This window comes from Dermacentor andersoni, chromosome 8 (genome assembly GCF_023375885.2).
Source record: "Dermacentor andersoni chromosome 8, qqDerAnde1_hic_scaffold, whole genome shotgun sequence".
In the NCBI taxonomy this organism is placed as follows: domain Eukaryota; kingdom Metazoa; phylum Arthropoda; class Arachnida; order Ixodida; family Ixodidae; genus Dermacentor; species Dermacentor andersoni.
In genome coordinates this window covers 44,397,779-44,418,213 of record NC_092821.1, presented here as the reverse complement: position 1 = coordinate 44,418,213, position 20,435 = coordinate 44,397,779, and the positions used below count along the sequence as shown (strand labels likewise).

The window sequence follows — 20,435 nt, the reverse complement described above, 5'->3', positions numbered from 1 at the left end:
TAATGTAGCCGAATTTGTTACATGTGATATTTAGGAAATCAATAGACCGTGTTGGTACGAGAAAATAAGACGACACGCTCATCTTTCCGCCTATGTGAGCAATGTTGTGGCGCATTAGGTGTCATGTTCGGCAGGTATTACCCCACACACAAAAGAAGTCGCAACAACTTTCCAGCAGTTATAACTTGGCGCTAGCCTGCATGCATTACCTGAGGGTGGTAGACGTTCTTACATGAATCTTGAAAAAGGCAGAAAGTTGCAGATTGTGCCATGAATGACGCTGAGTTTCGAAGAACTAACTATGTCTGAAGAGGCAGCTAGCAGCATCGGGATCACTGTAAGAGCTGTGTTGAAATGCAAGAAACGACAGCCTTAAAATTTATCTAGAACGTACCATGGGAAGAAATGATAAGTAGAATATCTGAGGAACGGTTGAAAATATTTTTCATTCTTCAAGTATTGCGGGACTAGTTGGTTCATTAGAGCGGGAAACGGCACCGGAGAACACAAGACGCAAAAAAGGAAACGCGGACAACCGCAAACCACCTAAGTAGAAATTCTTACATACTTGTAATATGAATCTGAAAGCCTGCAAATTACAGCTGCAAGGGGGTACTCGTCGTCTGATATTTACCTAAGTGGCAAAGCGAAACCAACTTACAGTCAATATATTTCACATCAGCAATGTGCAGCACGAATTCAATTCTCTGTGTCCTTTGAAGTGCATAGTTGGAATGACAGAGACCGCTGCAACTGATAAGACCATATGTTTTTCAACTATACTGACTAGAAGTCCCGGATGAATTTTAAAAAGAATACGCAGCGAAACCTGCCATGCAAGAAAATATGTAATGAGGCGAAAGTCTAGGAATGAGGGACTTTATGCGTGCCAGATGCACAGTTAGGGCTCTTCCGCATAATGCTGTAGGAAAACGCTTCCCATGAATTTTCAGTACGTGTTCCATGCTATAGGCATTGTACACAAAAAAAATAGCAAACGCGATGCGTAATTAGTACCAATCATCATCGTCATCAGCCTATTTCATTTCCACTGCAGGACAAAGACCCCTCTCAGATCTTCAATTACCCCTGTCTTGCGCTAGCTGATTAGCGCATGGCCTCTGAATTTCGCAGTTTCACCATTTCACCAAATTTTTTACCGTCCTTGACTGTACTTCCCTTCCCTTCGCACCCTTTCTGTAACTCTGACGGTCCACCGGTGATCCAGCCTACGCATTACATGGCCTGCCCAGCTGAAAATTTTTTTGTTTTAATGTCAACTATGATATCGGCTATCTCCGCTTGCTCTCTAGGCCACACCGGTCTTTCCTGTCTCTTAACATTACGGAAGAGTTGATTGTTGGGCTAGTTGGTCGTCCATAATTGAAGTAGTAACTTAGCGCGATAAAAACGCGGAAACAGTAAGGTGGACAAGAACAAGCGTTAACATTACGTCTAACATTTTTCGTTCCATCATTCTTTGCGAGGTCCTTAACTTGTTCTCCAGCTTCTTTGTCAGTCTCCAAGTTTCTGCCCCATATGCTACCAAAGGTAGAATGCAGTGATTGTACACCTGTATTTTCAATGATGGTCGGAAGCTCAAAGTCAGGATATAGTAATGGTTCCCGCATATAAAACAACCAATGCTTATTGTTCTGTGAATTTTTTTTCCTCGCGATGACGGTCCCCTGTGTATAATACACCTAAATAAACGTACTCATCTACACATTCTTGGTGCTTGCTATCCATCTTGATGTCCAGTTTCGGTACCAGGCTATTAAAAATTAGCTTTTAATGTTGCATATTCAACCCCACTCCTAAATTTTCTCGGTTAAAGTCCTAAATCATTTGTTGTAATTCGTTTGTAGGGTTTCTTAACAGGGCCCTGCCATATGAAAACCGAAGCTTGCTGAGCGATTCGCCGCTCATCCTTACTCCTAAGCTTCCCAAGTCTAATAGTTGGAATACTTCTAAGCATACAGTGAATAGCATTGGAGAGAGTGCGGCTCCTTGGTTGACCCCTTTCACGGTAGGTAATTTTCTATTGTGGGAACAAACATAGCTGTGGAATCGTTGTAAACATTTTTCCAAGGTATTCAGCTATGCCTCCTACACTCCTTGATTATGCAGTGCCTATGTGACTGTTGGTATTTCTACTCAATCAAATGCAAAAGCCATATGTAGAGGGTGAATGTACTCCGCAGATTTCTCAATTACCTGTTGGATGACATGGATTTGATCTATTGTGGAATATCCTTGCCTGAAGCCAGCCTGTTCTCTCGTTTGATTAAAGTCAGATATTCCCCTAGTTGCTTTGGAAATTATCTTGGTGAATATTTTATAAAACACCTAAAGCGAGCTAAAGGGCATAAAGTTCTTCCATCATTCAATGCCTCCTTTTAATGGATTAAGGGAGACAAAAACTAATATGAAAACCTAATTTCCCTGAATTTTTATCGCAAATAAATTCCGTCATGGGAGTTCCTGACGTTTCATTTGACCAATCAAACAGGCTAGGATCAAGGAGACAGGAATAAGCTCATTCACGATAACATTACGTTGCAACTCAATGCCTGTCTAAGCTGCCAATTTCTTTAATAGCCTTTTTCATAAATCCTAATAAATGCATTGCCTAGTCGTGATATATTAGTATCAATATACTACTCCTCTATTTACCATCAGTTTACTCACTGTATATCATCTTGGATTATTAATTCATATGCCACAAATTAACTCCCATTACAGCATTGACAGAACCACACAATTAGGCTAATCACTTTCAGTCCTTTCAGTGAAAACGACCTTGCACTTTTGCGGGGATACAAATTCATTCCATTACAGCTTACGGTTAACTACACCTAGCCATGACACTACTCAAGTCTGTAAACAACCTCGGGTGCTGTAACGCAAAGCTATTCCAAACTTTTCTATTCCGATTCTGTAATCAGCTCTCCACGATTGGATAAAAACTTTTTTGAAGCACTCCCACTTCGCCTGTCTGTCATGCGACGTAATGAAAACCGTGATAGGTCGCCCTCTAATATGACACGTACACACTGATTATGCACATCGGACCTAACAAAGAAACTAGTTATTTCTGATTCAACGCCTTTTAGCCTTAACCTTCGGGTATCGGTGAGAAGTTTTTGGGGCTGCACCTTCTTCACCTGCGTGTCACGCGACATCACAAAATTGCGAAACCTCACCGCGCCAAAGTGATGTGTACGCGTTAATGATGCACTAATATGCCGAACAAAACTGAATTTTTTTCTAGATAGCCGCAGGTTGCCCCGTTCCAAAAAGAATAGAAGATGGCTGCCGCCGATCGCTCAGGCACTGGCTACTCGCACCTGCCGGAGGGCATGGGTTTATTTTGAGTACAATAAACATTTTCGCGTGGCCGTGTGAGGTTTTCAAGCACTTTCGAAACGTTTACGAGCTCGCTCCGCCAAGTCTCCTTTGCTGAGGATCCGTTTTAGCTGCACTCAACCTTCCGTGGCATTCCGCCGCGATTTTCGACCAGCCACCTCAAGCCATGTAAGGGAAAGTGTACCAATTGCAGACGCCGGCACCACCCTCCTAATCCCGTTATCAATTATCGGTACACTGGCTTGGCCCCATCGATTCCCTCTTCCCTTGAGCGCGCTCCTCGTCTTTTGTCATTCAATTAGATAAGACAAGCCGTTCACTGTAGGCAATGTTTTCATTTTTAAAGCAAACAAAAGTGACTTCGTATAAGCGAGGAGAGCGTTGATTGGTCTGTTCAGACAAACCTGCGTGTCACAGTCCGATGCTTGCGTCGGCGGTTACGCAAATATCTCGTCAGGACATAGGAATAAAAACATTTGAATATTTTTTACATTATAAGGCCCCTCATTCCCGTTGCACTATTTGATAAGGTATACCTTCTTAATTCCAATAACACCAGCTTTGCCTTGAATAAAACATTTTGTTTTCAAAAGAACCCCATAAGTATTGAATGCACACGGCCAAATTCGCAGCTATAGCATTTATGAACCATTTGTCTGTCGACATAACACAATGCGTATCATTTCTTACACTTAAGAGAAAACTAATCTTGTCTCTAGCACAGTGTTGAGTTTATACTCCTCATGTTTACTACCACCGTTCTGTAGTGCGTAAAGAATGTATAACATTTGTTGATTACTACTTACGGCTTCTCACTCGCTTCTCTTCATGCAATCAAATACAGCAGGCACCCTTGCCACCTTGAAAAATGGGACCCTCTTCTGTATAAAACGTCATATGTACCATCTTTGTAACTAATTATTTTTGCTTTGATTGATTGATTGAATGATTGATTGATACATTCGAATTCATTAACAGTGGTAGCTTGACCTTCAAGGTATTGAAAATCCATAAATGCCGTCCAATTTAACGGAAGGTACTAGGACAAAAAAAACGGAATGACAAGAGCTCTAGCGGCGAATACACTAAACTGTGTTCCGAATATGATAATTATTATCCTCGGATTACCAGCCGAACTTGTCACACTACATGCCGTTTTAATATTTCACAGAAATGCAAAAATGCCTGCATCGTTAAATCCGCTGACTCACGAAAGAATAGTTTTACTGCGAACACAAGCACATTCCTTTATTTTTAATGATCAGGTCCCATATGTCTTGCTCGCGTCACGATTATCGGCCGCCTGTCTTGACCTATCTCATCAATGTTTTACAAGGTCAACGACGGTACATCGTGAGACTCTTGTAAAGACCCAACATTATGCCTGAGCGAATGGCGCGGTCGCCCTAAGCATTCATCAAACGTAACGCAGTGCCCGTGCTCGTTCCGGTAGAGCTCCTCTGCGCAGAAGCATCCAGACAAGCAGTCGATGCTGCAGTTTTCAGGCCGAGTCATGCGGTCACAGGTCAGCTCGCTACAGTCATGGCTACCGCAGTAAATGTAGCGCTGGCCAGGGCCACACCTGCGTGCGTGCGGTAGTCCAACTGCACGCAAACATGATTTAGTGAATGAGGATATGGAATATGAGCGTGCATGACAGTTCGCATCATGTAAGGTGACGTTCACGTACAACTTACAGAGACAAATGTGAACCTGTGGTCGCTATTTTTTGCCGACTAGTAATAACTGTGGCTGCAGCCAAGCAGCATAATGAACTGCATCTATGACAATGAAACTTCTCTCAATTATAGCGCATCCGTACAGAGCGTGTTACGGACAACTCGGGGCAGGACCGAAAAAGAAACACTATTGGTGACAAGAAAACAGCCTATGATGTCGAAGGCAACGCTGATCTTTAGTTTTTTGCTTGTCTACTCGGTGTACACATATTCGGTACTTGTATTATAGCCAATTATTTTTAGCGCATATAATCGCCAATATTTCTTAGTAGTAGTTTAACATTTATTGAACTTTAAAGCACAATGACGTATGAGGGATAAAGTTTCTCTAACTACCAGCGTTCCACAATTTTTCGCTCCAGCTATTCCACCTAAACCTTTTCAAGTCATACGTATTTTCTACCAAGAGGCTCCTTCTTTTAAAAGTGCAACTGCTCTATATGTCACGTTTATCACACTAGTACCCGTCGTGGTACTTCCACGACTGTACCATTTTGCTTCTCAGCGCGAGATAGCGCGTCCGACACTGGTTACGGCGGGTGTTCTTTTTTTTTTTTTGAATGGGTGTGATATGCAATAACCCTCCTCTACTTATATTTGGGCTCAGGAGAGAGAAGCCGAGTGAGTCAAAATTACTCCAGAGATCCTCACTGCGGCGTCGCTTATACAGATCGTCATATTCCAACGTACAACTCCACAAATTAGTAAACTTTACAATCAAAAATTTTACAATCAGTAAAATCAAATTTAAGAAATCCAGTTGCGCCACCAGCTTACATTATTGGGTCAAAGGAACTTGCAATGTCTGCGATATCATCAAAATGCGCAAACAGTGTGCAAACTTCTTTGGATACTTGGGCAAGATTGTGTTCTAACCTAGTTCAAGCATATTCAATGGCACCCGCTCAAGCTGTACGAATAGCGTGATACGGTTTAAAAAGGTTTCAATGAATTTCAATATTGTTTGAGCCCCAAGATTCTATGCGTATCTAGCTTCTATAATAATATTTACTCGGCCACGCTGTCAAATGCTTTTATTGTAAAAGCGAGTATTGTCTTTTCAAATTTCTTGGCTACATTATTTTTATTTCGAACACAGGCTTCTTACTATCCATTTTCCTTTGTCTAAACCAAAACTAAGGGCCAAACAATGAAATCCTCCTTACCTCAGTAAGGAAGCCTTCATTGCGGTGAGGCTACCTTATGTCACTCTGAAAGCTTCCTCACTGAGAGGCCCTCGGTGAAGGCTTCCTAGGTGCTTCCTGAGCATAAGGTAGCTCCAAAGCTACCTTCATGCGTCCTTACGCCGCTCCTGGCCCTGAACGAGTGCTTCACCTCACTGCTTAACCACGTGACGTTTGCTTGCGCATGCGCGCTGTCGCCCACCTGCGGAGAAGCGCGAGCACGGTACCGTCTTGCCAGGCATGTTCGTTTCAGTCACGCGTGCGGCATGAAAGCGTTGCTAGGCGTTGCTAGGCGTTGCACAACGCTGGCGTGCCAGCGTTGATGGAGCACATAAAGTTTTGCACTTTAATGCGCTGTTTTTTTTTAACTTTAGTAAACAAAACTAGAAGAAAGCGTCCACGCTTCTTTATATTAGCTCTTCAATTTAAAGATTGTGCGGCGATACAACATTTTCTTATAGAAAAATGGTGTTCGCATTAACATTTTAAGAGATAATCTCGAACCCAGGCATGCGGCAACCGCTCCTTACGTGAAGACGGGTGAAGGGAGCTTTCAGAGTACGCTTGCTTCCTCCATTAGTCATTCGCTGTAAGGAGGCCTCACGTAAGGTTAGGAAGCGCTCGAAGGAAAGGAGCGTTTCATTGTTTAGGCCTAATACCCGTTGCCTATGTAGGTCCTTGCTGCAGAATATCTCACAAATCATACGGATTATTTTCCTGTTCAACAAAATTGTACCTGATACGATTGCACCAATGTGTTTGTTGAAGAGACACGTCCTCAAAACCATTCTTTTTGCGTGTGTGCACGCAGGCCAGATAGCGGTATTATACTGAATTCTATGCAGGCTTTTGCTCTTTATCATATACTAGTTTCTGTCAAGGTGGTGAAACATAATATTCTGTATAGGCGGCATGTCAATTATTCTAAAAAAACACAGGTGTGACAAGTTATCACGAGAATAACACAGTCGACACTTCTATAACGAACGCCTCTACAGCAAACCCCACTACCGCGTATTTGTCTGTGCAATGAATGAATTTAGGCATCCCCCAGGGCTGATTTGCTGCTTTACAAGAAACGCCCGTAGCGCGACCACAATTTCCCCACTCAGCCACCACGGAGCAACGGTGCGCATGGGATGCACCGGCCGACATCGCCGCAAAAGCCGTGAGGTAGGCTCCTACACCGCAACGGCTATGATAGCAACCTCCTCCCTCGCCGCCTGCGTTAAACCAACTGTAACGACTGGCTCGCCACTGACGACTGATTGTACAGTTGGCGCTATTTGTGATCGGAGGAAAGCGAAGGTTAACGAAGGTAGCCGTCATGAATAACCTGGAGACTAAGCAAGTATTTGCATTGCGCAAATAATATCGTGCCTTGGGTCCCACGCTCATTTCGGCAATGAGCATGCTATTAGCCTCGATGCCATAGCGTCGGACATCGTCAAACATCCTGCTAGAATAAGTGTGCAGAAGAAAATTAGAGGGCTAATTGACAAAGTGTCTCTTCAGTTCCTGTTGCTAGAAGGTTTCTTGCTCGCTTAGCGTGCTGTACTGCGAGCGGAGTGGTGCGCGATATTTAGACAGAAGTGGATTGTATAACGAAGGATTTTCGAGGCCCCTAGCGCTTCGTCATAAACGCGTACGATTGTATGTGAATATCCTAAAAAGCTCGAATTCACAAGGTTTTGAAAAAAAATATATATTGCGTGAAACATTTAGTGATGAATACAAATTGCCTCTAATTTAGTTTACTACGTAATATCGTCCCGAAAGCACCCTAACAATAATGAATACAGGGATTTTCCCCGAGGCATTACTAAAGACTGGATGATAGGTGATTGCCTGCCTGTATCCGCGCGCCCAAAGATCCACTCTGCTCTATGAGCATGAGCTTCCGGGTTCAGAAGTGACTTAGCGCTCAGTTTACAGTACCTCCAAATGCCTATTATGTTACTTGTGGCTATACCATTTTGGCCTATTTTTATACTTTAGGCACAATAACAATGCTTTCCCGTGGAGGTCTTTCAGATTAGAAAACACTTTCAGGGATGTCTTTCCACAAGACCTTGCAGCATCAGACGCTATTGCTAATGCCAACGCACCTGCCGAACTTAGTAAAGCAAGTGCTTTGATTGTCATCGTTCGCACAGCTTTTAGAGTACTTGCCATTTGTCTGACAGCCCTTAGCAACGCCATAGAAAAATTTACGAATAGCCTTTTTTTGGGAAACGGCCGTGCAATTTTATGTTACATTGCAAGCGAGGACATTAGGAAGAAAGGCACGGCATTTCGAGGAACGTGCACTGTATACTATAGCTTGGAAATATTTGACTGCAGGATGAGCTGAGCGTGCTTTAGTTGAAATGAAATCTAAAAATACCTCTTGAAGTAACGTATGTGCGCTTTAGTTACGCGGTGCTCTTCTTTTACACTATCCATACTTTTGTGGTTGTACAGCCATACCAGATGGTCGCGGCTCAACTAAACTATGCAATAGATTAGCAATAAACTACTGTCCTATTCAATAAACTTTCCTTGTCACTACGCCCTTCTCTGCCTTTTTCATTTAAGCAGGTGTATGAAAAGATATACATACACGTGCGCTCCGAAGTGTCGTAAAATGAGAAACAGCTGGTAAAAAATAAAGTCTTGTTAACATATGAAATAACGTACACAAGAGTACTTGTAAACATTTCACGAGCAGTGACAGAGCTACCACACCATAAGACAAGTTGAAGCAACCAGCGTGTGCGGCCGCTGAAGTCTTGCCGAAGTTGCAGACAGTCGTAGACCGAAACACGGATCTTCTTTTGTTTTGCTTCACGAAAATTTCGAAGTTCCTACAGGCGAAAGCTCAAGAATCACAGAGGGCGTGAAGCCATCGAACACAAATAAATACAAAAACGCTTCACACATTTACTTCTGTTGATATTCAGAGCGTGCTTTAAGAGGAAGCTTTAGCTCGGGTGCTCCTATCAAAATACATGCAAAAGGAGACTTCATCTTTATCCGCAACCACTGCACCAAACTTGACAAGGTTTATTGAATTTAAAAGAAAACCATAGAATCAAGTGACCGGTGCTCTCGAATTTTCGATTCAGGTCGTCAATATTTTACTAAAAATTTGCAAAAATTGCAAATTTTCAGCTAACGAAGCTCTGAATTTTACAACTCCGTAACTTAGTAATAAAAATTATATCACAATTCTGTGAATGGCATCTATTACTACATCTAAAGCGGACAAAATGGTTTCTTACACATGATTGCAAAAGAAATTTAGTAATGTGTAAATAAAGCTTTCGCAGAACCCTTGTACACAAAGAAAGGAATTCACGTAAGATATAAAATGACATATCGAGTTTGTCCGCTTTGAATGGTCTAAAGGATGCCATTTGCGGAACCGCGATATCTCTTCTTCACGGGAAGCTATTAATTTCTATACATGTTGCTTCTATTTTTTTTTTACTTTCGAATTTTTGAAAATACTTTCAACAAAATTCAGGCCCTGAATAGAAATAGCGCTTCCAACTGTCACTAGAATTTACCTTTCTCTCTCAAATGCAACAAATTTCATTAAAGTCTGTCCCGGGGTTATCTAAGAAAAGCGTTTTTGCGTTTTACATGTATTTGTATAGGCCGCGTCGCAGTTGCGCCAGAGCTAAAGCTTCATCTTAAGCATGCAAAGTAAGTCGGACTGACAAAATGCGCATTACTGAATTCCCTAATCTTGCAATTATAATTGAGTGGTACTCTTCCTCTAACGTTTACAAGGATATTTAGACGTATTCTATTTACCATTTCATTTTCTTAGTGCAAACTTTCTTTGGTTCAGCTTACTATGCCTGTGTGTTAGCTTAACGCATTTTTTAGCACTTTTCCCGGAGTATTTTGAAATTTTCTCATGCTTTCTCCGCTTCGTGTGCTACTGAATACAGGAACATGTGGCTAATGGACGTACACTTCCTCCTTAAATTGTGAAAACAATTAGAGTGTTTTTGTGGGCTGAAGTATGCCAGTTGACAGAAAAGCTGCCTCTAGACAGTGCCATCTAGGCCCAGTGAAGCAATTGTTACACACTACGGGTCGCGCGTTTTAGCGTTGCCTCGAAAATGCTACATCAGTTTCTTACCAAAAAAATATGGTACACAGATTCAATACATAAACCAGATGGTAGTTCTTCAGCAGCTTAGAGGGCCCGTTGCTGCCCTTCTCATGCACAATATCATCAGAATTTGGAAGCTTGTTTTAGGCACCTCAAGAACCCCAATTTTAGTGCCTAGAAGTCGGGTATCTAGTGATTACCATGTTCCTGAAGTAGCACTTTATTTTGATATAAAATTCGTAATCATAACAGAGCACGGGTAGATATCGAGGTACTTATGTTACTTACGCCGCGAGTCGTCCTGTTTAGAACTTAACTAAAGCTTTCGCAGAGCACTGCGTCATAAATTCGAGGAAATGCGCGCCGTCACCGAACTTTCCTTGTGTGCGCAGTACCTCCTGTACGTCCAAGATTCTTGTTTTGTGGGCGTTAGGTCTCTGAGGCGCAGAAGCTTCCTTATGGTCGCGCCGTCAAGGAGTCATGAATCGTTATACTTGCATTATGAAGGAACGTTATGAAGGAACTTTTATGTAGGAAAAATAAACATGCACCAACACACAGAAATATTAGGAAAATCGAAGCAGATACCTTTCAGACCAAAAAATATGGTTGGAATTCAAGGGCACCCACAGAAAGCAAACGTACCTCGACCCTCTGCGATGGCTGGCAGTAAACAGGCGACGAGGCCGACCACGACCGTCGTTGCTGTGCGCGCATTCATTCCGTCTGCTCCGGCTGCCGCCTAAGAGTTTCGCCCTTGTTATTCGTGACGTTTGTCACGTTCGCAAATGAAAGCGCAGGCGCGCTGTCGATGCATATTCTTTCGACGTGTAAAGCGTGACAGTTCTCGCAAGGGTGCAGGTCCAGGCGGTACTCTGTGATAAGCTTGCCGAGAGGACCGCGTGGCAGTTTCTTTATAGGAGGAAGCGGTGCTGGCCTCGCGAAACACCTACGAGAAGTATGGTAAGCGTGCATAAGTTACGGACTAGATGCTGTTGTTCGCTATAAGAATGTACGACTGGCAAGCAATTTCCTTCGCACGAAAACCCTACATGTGTTGATGGCTTTGAGACGGCACAAGATCTCAGCTGCTTTCACTGCATTGTGAACTTCGAAATTCGCGCTTACGTAAAAACACCCATCTTTGTCATTCCTGGCTTTAATGACTGAAATGCTGCGCGATTTGTCCGAGAAGACAACAAGAACTGTGTTAGTCATTCTCGAGCCAAATTCTGTAGTAGTATTGAAAGAAGTAGATGAATTTGCTTATTTGAGGCTAAACCTAGAATTACGTTACAAGGTATTGCTTCTAACTAAATTACTGAAATAATAATTCAATTAGTTCAGGACGCTGTCAGTCTGGTAAATTATTTTAATAGAATTCGGCTTTACTACAGGGCATTTACAAAAAGAACGCATCGTACACTTCAGATAAGAAAAAGAACATAACGCGCCTAATATGTAGGTCACTGTGGTTCTGGAAAACCTTTTGTAGCAGATCGTCGTCTGAAGACGCAGTAAACAATTTGCTAAGTATATTGCAATGCATTTGACACTGTTGTACTAAAACCTAAGGCTGACTGTTCATACATACATACATACATACATACATACATACATACATACATACCTGCATACATACATACATACATACATACATACATACATACATACATACATACATACATACATACATACATACATACATAAACAAGCACATAAAAAGAACATTTTTTATTTCATTTTTTAAGCAGGAAGAGTAGGTTAAAGATCTAGTGCTCAAGCAGATTACATATTTTACAAGCAAGTAACTTGTCTGACCCGATAAAGGCGCCGTACTTTTGACGCCTTTCTTTGTTTTAATCTCACTTCAAATGGGATACACATTGTAAGTTTCGCGAAAATATTCCACTTACTTAGTGGAGCTTATACGGAACGAAATGAGAGTACAGGACTCATTCCGCCCGCTTGTAGTTCAAAATTTTGGCGGTCTATCTTATAGTTACGTGCAAAGACGTAAGACCCAGGTTTGGAGAAGTTCGGAAGTACTTTGAAAATTGCCAATGAATACTGTCTTTATTGTTGCAGTAGGCACCAGAGAGTACTATGTAAAGCCTTTTATGAATAAGGACATCATGATTATCTATTTTATGTATCGAAATTTACAATCATTTTGGAAAAGCCCTATAAGTAGCTTTGAATGGTATGTTTGTTACGAAATTTTCTAGCAAAGTTCATTAAGTAATTGTATTTTCGTTCAACGCCTTTTAATATTTCCGTATTCAAATTGCTCGAGGTAGATTAAAATGAGATGGACAACAACAATGGCAAAACGCTGGCACGCTTGTATGTCAAAGTAGTAAAACCGGCTCACTGACAAACAACTTTCTGAGCACATGCTTTGGAGTTCAACAGATAGTGGGAACATAACTGTGTCAGGTGACATAGCAAAATGTCCCGCCAGGGCGGATGCATGCCGTCAAGATGTGAACGAGATAACTGTCCTAGAGAACGTGATACATCATAAGCAATGCTCACTGCTTCACATTGTTTCACAACTCCCTCTACCACTCCGTAATTGCCTTTAAATGAGTGCGAGATATCTGTCCTAGACAACTTGATATGTTTAAGGAGTGTTCACTGTGTCACATTGTTTCACAGATTCCTCTAGCACTGCGATACAAGAAGCTATGCTTCAATACCAGATGCTTTATGTACAACGCAATCACTGGCACTGTCGACGAGGTCGTGACACGTGGTGAACATGGTGCGCAGGGGACAGTGACCGCGGACACTGTCAATGGGATTGACAGACGTGGCGAAGCCAGTAGATTAAATACCGATTCTGCATTGGAGGTTGTACCATATGGAATCGCGAGGGGCAGTCGGAAGTTATCTCATGTGTCTGTCCTTTATAACAACATCAGAAGCATTTTTAATAAACATGCTAACTAACCTTCCGCCATTACCGCTTGTACGCTTTACATTATTGTCCTAGCAGAAACCTGGCTCCCAACACACTTCTCTGATTTTGGAAATTTCACGACGCTCATTCGCTCATTCGCTGTCGCAACGCTACTCGATGTAGCGTTGCGACAGGACGACATGGTGCGGAGGTGGTTTTCTGCTTGCCATTTCAAAAGATATTCCGTCCTCGTGCATTCATATCTGCGGCGAGTTGAAACTAATTTTAGCTTCGGTAGTCATCGAACATCTGAAAATATTGATTGCGGTATGCTACTGCCCTCCATCCTATTCGTCCACATTCAGTAACGAACACCATGATGCTCTAAACTTGGTTGCACAAGGCTATCCTCCATCACCACTTTTTATGCGCTGCATATTGCAATCACTCAGTTCAGCCCTTGGGCGCGGCCGGGCAGCCACCATTGACCTTTAGCGCGACCACGTGCTTATGGCCAATATGCAACGCGCGCAATATGCAACGCATTCTTGGCTTAACCTAGCTAAGCCTGGCCATTTTTATACTCGAAGACTATCTTTCCAACTATCCTGTGGGGTGCTCAACCGCCGTATTCATCGCCATCTTTGTCGCAAGCTAAAGAATTCTTAGATCTATGTGCATTGCTTTCGCTAACTCAGTTAGTACCGCAAGCCATTAAGACTGTAACAAGTACTGCAAATAGTTTAGATTTAATCCTAACCACTAATTCAGAGCTAGCTACAGATCTAACATATCTGACAGGTATGAGTCATCACCTTCTGCTGAATTTCGTCTTTAATACACCACCTCATAAAGTAAATGAATTAAAAAAAATGCGTCCTAGAGTACAAACGGGCTAACTTTGCTGCCATTAATAATGAACTATCTGCATTATATGCCCTTTTCTTGTTAATTTCCGCGCTCGCTATGTCGAAGAAAACTGACTACTTTTCAAAACGAAGGTACACCAACTATCAGACAAATATATTCCTAAGCTCGTCATCACCTCTAACGCTCACGCACCCTGCTACAACTCATTAATCAGGCGACTGTCTAACAAAAAGAAACGTCTATTCCGTCTTGCCAAGCTTTCCCCTTCTATTGAGCGATGGTGGACATACAAGACTGCTTCCGATACATATGAGAAAACCTTGAAACTTACAAAGAACAACTTTTTATCTTCTACATTACCATCTATTTTAAAACAAATGTTGAAAAGTTCTGGTGCATTATGAACCCTAACAGGACCCTTTATTTACATTGCAGGATACCTCCGGCAACATAATCCCGAATAATCTTTGTGCTGCTGTACTGAATAGAATATTCATTGAAAGCTTTTCCTCTAACACGAATGTTGATCTTCCAGAACATATAATCTCATCGAAGCTAATCGCTCACCTCGAATCTATCAATTTCTTTTATCCTCACCACCATGGCTTCAGAAAACTATTTTCATTTGGGACCCCGCTCGCCGAGTTCACCCATAACATTCTGCAATTCATGGATCTTCATTTCAAGATTGATGCAATTTTCTTGGATTACTCGAAAGCATTCAACCGCGTTTCCTACAATCACCTACTTCAAAAACTAGTATCTACCGGAATCCCAAATAGCTTTCTTACTTGGCTTGAACACTTCTTAAAAGGGTTCACAGAGTTTACCTCTGCAAATAACCATAATTCATCTCTTAGCAGCGTAACATCGGGTGTGACACAAGGCGCTGGTTTATAGCCTTTACTTTTCCTCATCAACATCAATGACTTACCTGCTAACATTAAGAACAAATTACGTGTTTTCGCGGAGGACTCAGCCCTTTATTCCCCTATCAAAGGCTCGAATGACATCATCGCAATACAACAGGATCTCGATTCAATTGCAGTATGCTGCGAGAAATGATTCATGCTGCTTAACCCTACTAACTGCAAAACTCTGTTATTCACCGGCAACGACAGCGTAACCAGTCACACCTACACAATAAATTCAGCTCCTATCAATCATACCCCACCCACCGTGGTTGCTCAGTGGCTATGGTGTTGGGCTGCTGAGCACAAGGTCGCGGGCTCGAATCCCGGCTACGGCGGCCGCATTTCGATGGGGGCGAAATGCGAAAACAGCCGTGTACTTAGATTTAGGTGCACGTTAAAGAACCCCTGGTGGTCGAAATTTCCGGAGTCCTCCACTACGGCGTGCCTCTTAATCAGAAAGTGGTTTTGGCACGTAAAACCCCATAATTTAATTTAAATTTTTATCAATCATACCCCGCCTTACAAATATCTCGGCGTTCACGTGACATCGGCACTATCATAAGCAACTCATATTGACATCATCTTTTCTAATGCTTCATGTACCCTTGGATATTCAAAAGGCAACCTCAAAGCCGCATCACCAGAAATAATAAAGCTAGCGTATTTAACATTCGTACGTCCGCAGTTAGAATATCCGTCATCCTTCTGGCATCCTTCCCAATGATATCTTACCTATGACATAGAAGCAATAAAAAATTGCGCTGCTCGGTTTATAACTTCCAATTACTCTCGTGAAGCCAACATAACCGCACTAAAACGTACACTTGAACTACCATCACTTGCTTCCCGCCGGATCATCCCTCATCTCTGCTTGCTTCACACCTCTTATTACCATCCACTCACCAGGCATAAGCTTCGAATAACCTTCGAATAATGAACGCCTTTTTCAGGAAGCGCAGAAACAGAAAGTGGACCTCGAAAAGCCCGAATGGTGAAACAAGAAATGAAATTGACTTCATACTTTCTGCAGATCCCAACATAGTGCAGGATGCAGAAGTGATAGGTAAGGTAAAGTGCATTGATCATAGGTTCGTGAGGGCTAGGATTCGCCACAATTTGAAGAGACAAAGAGGTAAATTGGTCAAGAAGAAACAGGTCAACCTAGAGGCAGTAAGGATAAAAGCAAACAAATTCAGGCTGGTACTTGAGAACAAATATGCTCCCTTAGAACAGATAGGTGATGATGACATAGAGCTAATGAATGAAACCGTAACTTGGTTGGCTTCAGAGGCAGCAATTGAACTTGGAGGCAAGGCACCAAGGCAACCAGTAGGCAACATCTCCCAAGTAACGAAGGACCTAATAAAGAAACGACCACAAAATGAAAGTGTCCAATTCAAGAGATAAGATATAATTTGCGGAACTTTCAAAACTGCCCAACAAAGTGAAAATAAGGGATATTCGAAACTATAACATGAGAAAGACTAAAGAAGCCCTAAAAAATCAACGCAGCCTGAAATTGGTGAGAAAGCAACTTGGCATAGGACCAACCAAGATGTATGCACTGAAAGATAACCAGGGTAATATCATCAGCAATCTTGAAGATATAGTAAAAACAGCGGAAGAATTCTACACTTACCTGTACAGTAGCCAGAGCAGTCGAGATAGTTCAATTAGAAACAGTAATGAGCAGGGTACAGGAACTCCTCCTATAACTGGCGACGAGGTCAGAAGGGCTCTGCATAACATGAAACGAGGAAGAGCGGCAGGAGAAGATGGAATAAGAGTAGATTTATTCAAATATGCAGGATACATAATGCTTGAAAAACTGGCGGCTCTTTATACGAAGTCTCTATCGACTACAAGGGTCCCAGAAAACAGAACGAATGCAAACATTATACTAATCCACAAAAAGGGAGACGTTAAAGAATTGAATAATTATAGGCTCATTAGCTTAATCCGAGAATTATATAAAATTGTTACGAAACCTATCTACAATAGAATAAGGGCAACACTGGACTTTATTCAACCAAGGGAACAGGCTGGCTTTAGGCAGGGATACTCTACAATGGATCACATCCATGTGATCAATCAGGTTATCGAGAGGTCCGCAGAGTGCAATGTGCCTCTCTATATGGCTTTCATAGATTACGAAAATGCATTTGACTCAGTAGAGGTACCAGCAGTCATAGAGGCATTACGTAAGCAAGGAGTACAGAACGCTTACGTAAATATCTTAGAAAATATCTACAGAGGTTCTACAGCTACCTTAATTCTACGCAAGAAAAGCAGGAAGATACCTTTAAAGAAATGGGTCAGACAGGGAGATACAATCTCTCCAAGGCGTGCTTAGAAGTATTCAAGCTATTAAACTAGGAACGCTTAGGAGTAAAGATCGACGTTGAATATCTCAGCAACCTCCGGTTCGCCGATGACATTTTTCTGTTGAGCAACAATGCAGATCAGTTACAACAAATGATTGAGGATCTTAACAGGGATAGTGTAAGAGGGGAGTTGAAGAATAATATGCAGAAGACAAAGAACAAGAGTTCAGGATCGCGAGTCGGCCTCTAGAGTCTGTGAAGGAGTACGTTTACCTAGGTCAATTAATCACTGGGAACCCTGATCATGAGAAGGAAATTCACAGAGGAATAAAAATTGGTTGGATTGTATACGGCAGACATTGCCAGCTCCTGACTGGAAGCTCACCATTATCATTGAAAAGGTAAGTGTACAATCAGTGTATTTTACCGTTGCGGACATATAGGGCACACACTTGGAGGCTGACAAGGAAGCTTGAGAACAAGTTAAGGACAGCGCACAGAGTTATGTAATGAAGAATGCTAGCCATAACTTTAAGAGACAGAAAGAGAGCGGTTTGGATCAGAGAGCAAGCGGGTATAGACGATATGGAGAGGAAAATATGGAGCTGGGCAAGTCATGTAATGCGCCGGTTAGATAACCGTTGGTCCATTATGGTTACGGATGGGGTACCAAGAGAACGAAAACGCAATCGAGGACGACAAAAGACTAGGTGGAGCGATAAAATTGGGAAATTCGCGGGCGCTAGTTGGAAATGGTTGGTGCAGGGCCGTGGAATTAGAAATCGCAGGGAGAGGCTTTTACCTGTAATGGACATAAAACAGGCTGATTATTATTATTATTATTATTATTATTATTATTATTATTATTATTATTATTATTATTATTATTATTATTATTAGGCAGTCGGCGGCAATTCTTTGCCACAAATTGACGTTTGTCTTTGCCCAAGAAATCCGAAGGACCATGCGTCGTCCCGCCCGGTTCACGCAGCCATCTTCCGCCAGAGCCCAAGTGCGATAATCGTGGTATCAAGCCTGCGCAGCAAGATTGCCTCCCCCCCGACAAGCCAGGGCACCAGAGTGCCGCTAATTGTCTCACCGTCACCTATAAAAGCACGGACTGATCCACAGCCTTCTGCAGTCGGCGGCAATTCTTTGCCACAAACTGACGTTTGTCTTTGCCCAGGTGAGCTAAGGCTCCTAATTGAATTGTTTAGTTTCTGCGTGCCGTCGACTGCTCTAGAGGGTCTGATATTTTGTCCATTAGGGTTGGTGTATCCTCCTGTGACAGCGCCATGCCAATGTCGTCCTGTGCAGATTGCTCTGATCCTCATCCTGATGATGGCCGTTTCATGTGTTGCAAAGAGTGTAAAAAAACCTTTCATTTGCGCTCATCTTGTTCAGGAATCGCAGAAGCAACGTTCGTTTCGATGGGTGCGTCCAAACGTGACACATGGAAATGTCGTCATTGTCGACAGGGAAAAAACCGACCCTCGGCTACAGATGCATCTGTTACAGAGGAACTTGATGCTCTGCAAAGCCAAATAGGAGCTATAAATCAAAAACTGGACAGTCTCTCTTCCCTTAGAACAGATATCAATTCATTGTTATCACTTCCAGCTAAAATCGATCAGCTTTTGGTGCTGATTGGTGCTGTGCTGACGCTACAGTCTTCCGTAAATCAGATTCAAAGTTCAGTTGCATTCATGTCAACAAAATACGACGATTTTCTGGTTAGAAGAGAAGCAAGTGAAAAAGAAATCAAGCAAGCCAACTCGGAGGTTTCATCATTCACGCTCAAAGTGCAGGAGCAAGAGATCGAGATCCACTCTTTGAGAACTGAAATGAACAAACAGGAGCAGTACAGTCGCCGTTCAAACCTCGAAATCCACAGTCTTCCTGCTGCACCTAATGAGGACTTGCGCGCTGTTGCGGCGAATCTAGCAAAAAAATTGACCATCAAAGACTTCGACAGCTCTGGCATTCTTGCCATCCATCGTTTACCGAGCGAAAAGAAAGATAAAAGTCCAGTCGTTCTGATTAAATTTGCTTCGGTATCTGTAAAGGAAACTTGGATGGCTTGTCGCCACAAACTGTAGAGCTTATGCAAAAGTGATACTGACCACAAACTTTATTTTAATGAGAACCTTACACCAGCAAACCGGGAACTGTTCTGGCTTGCCAGGAAAAAGGGAAAGGAAAAGAAATATAAGTATGTTTGGACAAAGGACGGAAACGTGTTTGCTAAGAAGGAGGAGGGTGCCTCTTTAATCCGTGTGACCGACGTGAATGATCTGTTGCGCCTAACGTAATTGGTTCAAAGCGGTCTACCATTCACTACAGCGATCTTTTTCAAAACAACCTCATGGCTTTGTGCGAGAGCTTGGTTGACTTTCAAGCATTTGTCCGTCAGTTTTCCTTTCCATCAACAGTTACCAATGTTCACGTTAATATCCGCAGTTTGCGAAAGCATTGGGACACATTTTGTACTTACGTTGATAGCATTTTACAAAAAGTGGACGTTTTTGTTCTTACTGAAATAAATATATGCTCGGCCGAGACTAACCTTTTCACTCTTCCAGGATTCGTTTCCTTTTGGTTCACTCGAGACACTCAAAGAGGCGGAGGGATAGCAATTTTCGTACAGGATACTTGGAGTGTGGAACAGGTAGCGGCTAATTTTTCTAGTGCGGAATCTTTGGCACTGAACATTTCAAACCAACTTAGTCATATTTCACTCTTGGCAATATATAGACCACCCTTAAGTAGCCTGTCCTTGTTTCTCAATGAGTTGGAGGCACATTTGCAAAGAACGACGTTAGTTCGTAACATATGCCTAGTAGGTGATTTCAATATAGATATTCTTAATCCCATTGCAACCTCGGTATGCGATTACTTAGATATCATTGCAAAACATGGCCTTGAAAGTATTATTGATATTCCAGCTAGAGAAGAATTGCTTCTTAATAATTTAGTAAAGTCTTGTATTGATCACTTTAACATCCGTACGGAGTCTGCTTCA

At 42.3% G+C, this 20,435-nt stretch overlaps 1 long non-coding RNA gene across 1 annotated transcript; it reads right to left on the bottom strand.

Annotated features, from left to right (window-relative positions):
* Window positions 1-4,590: 4,590 nt before the first annotated feature.
* LOC129383495 (uncharacterized) lies at window positions 4,591-11,357 on the bottom strand. Its single transcript, XR_008611390.1, has 2 exons — window positions 11,046-11,357; window positions 4,591-4,973 (listed from the first exon to the last, which is right to left on the bottom strand). It is a non-coding gene; the product is annotated as an uncharacterized lncRNA (long non-coding RNA).
* Window positions 11,358-20,435: the final 9,078 nt, after the last annotated feature.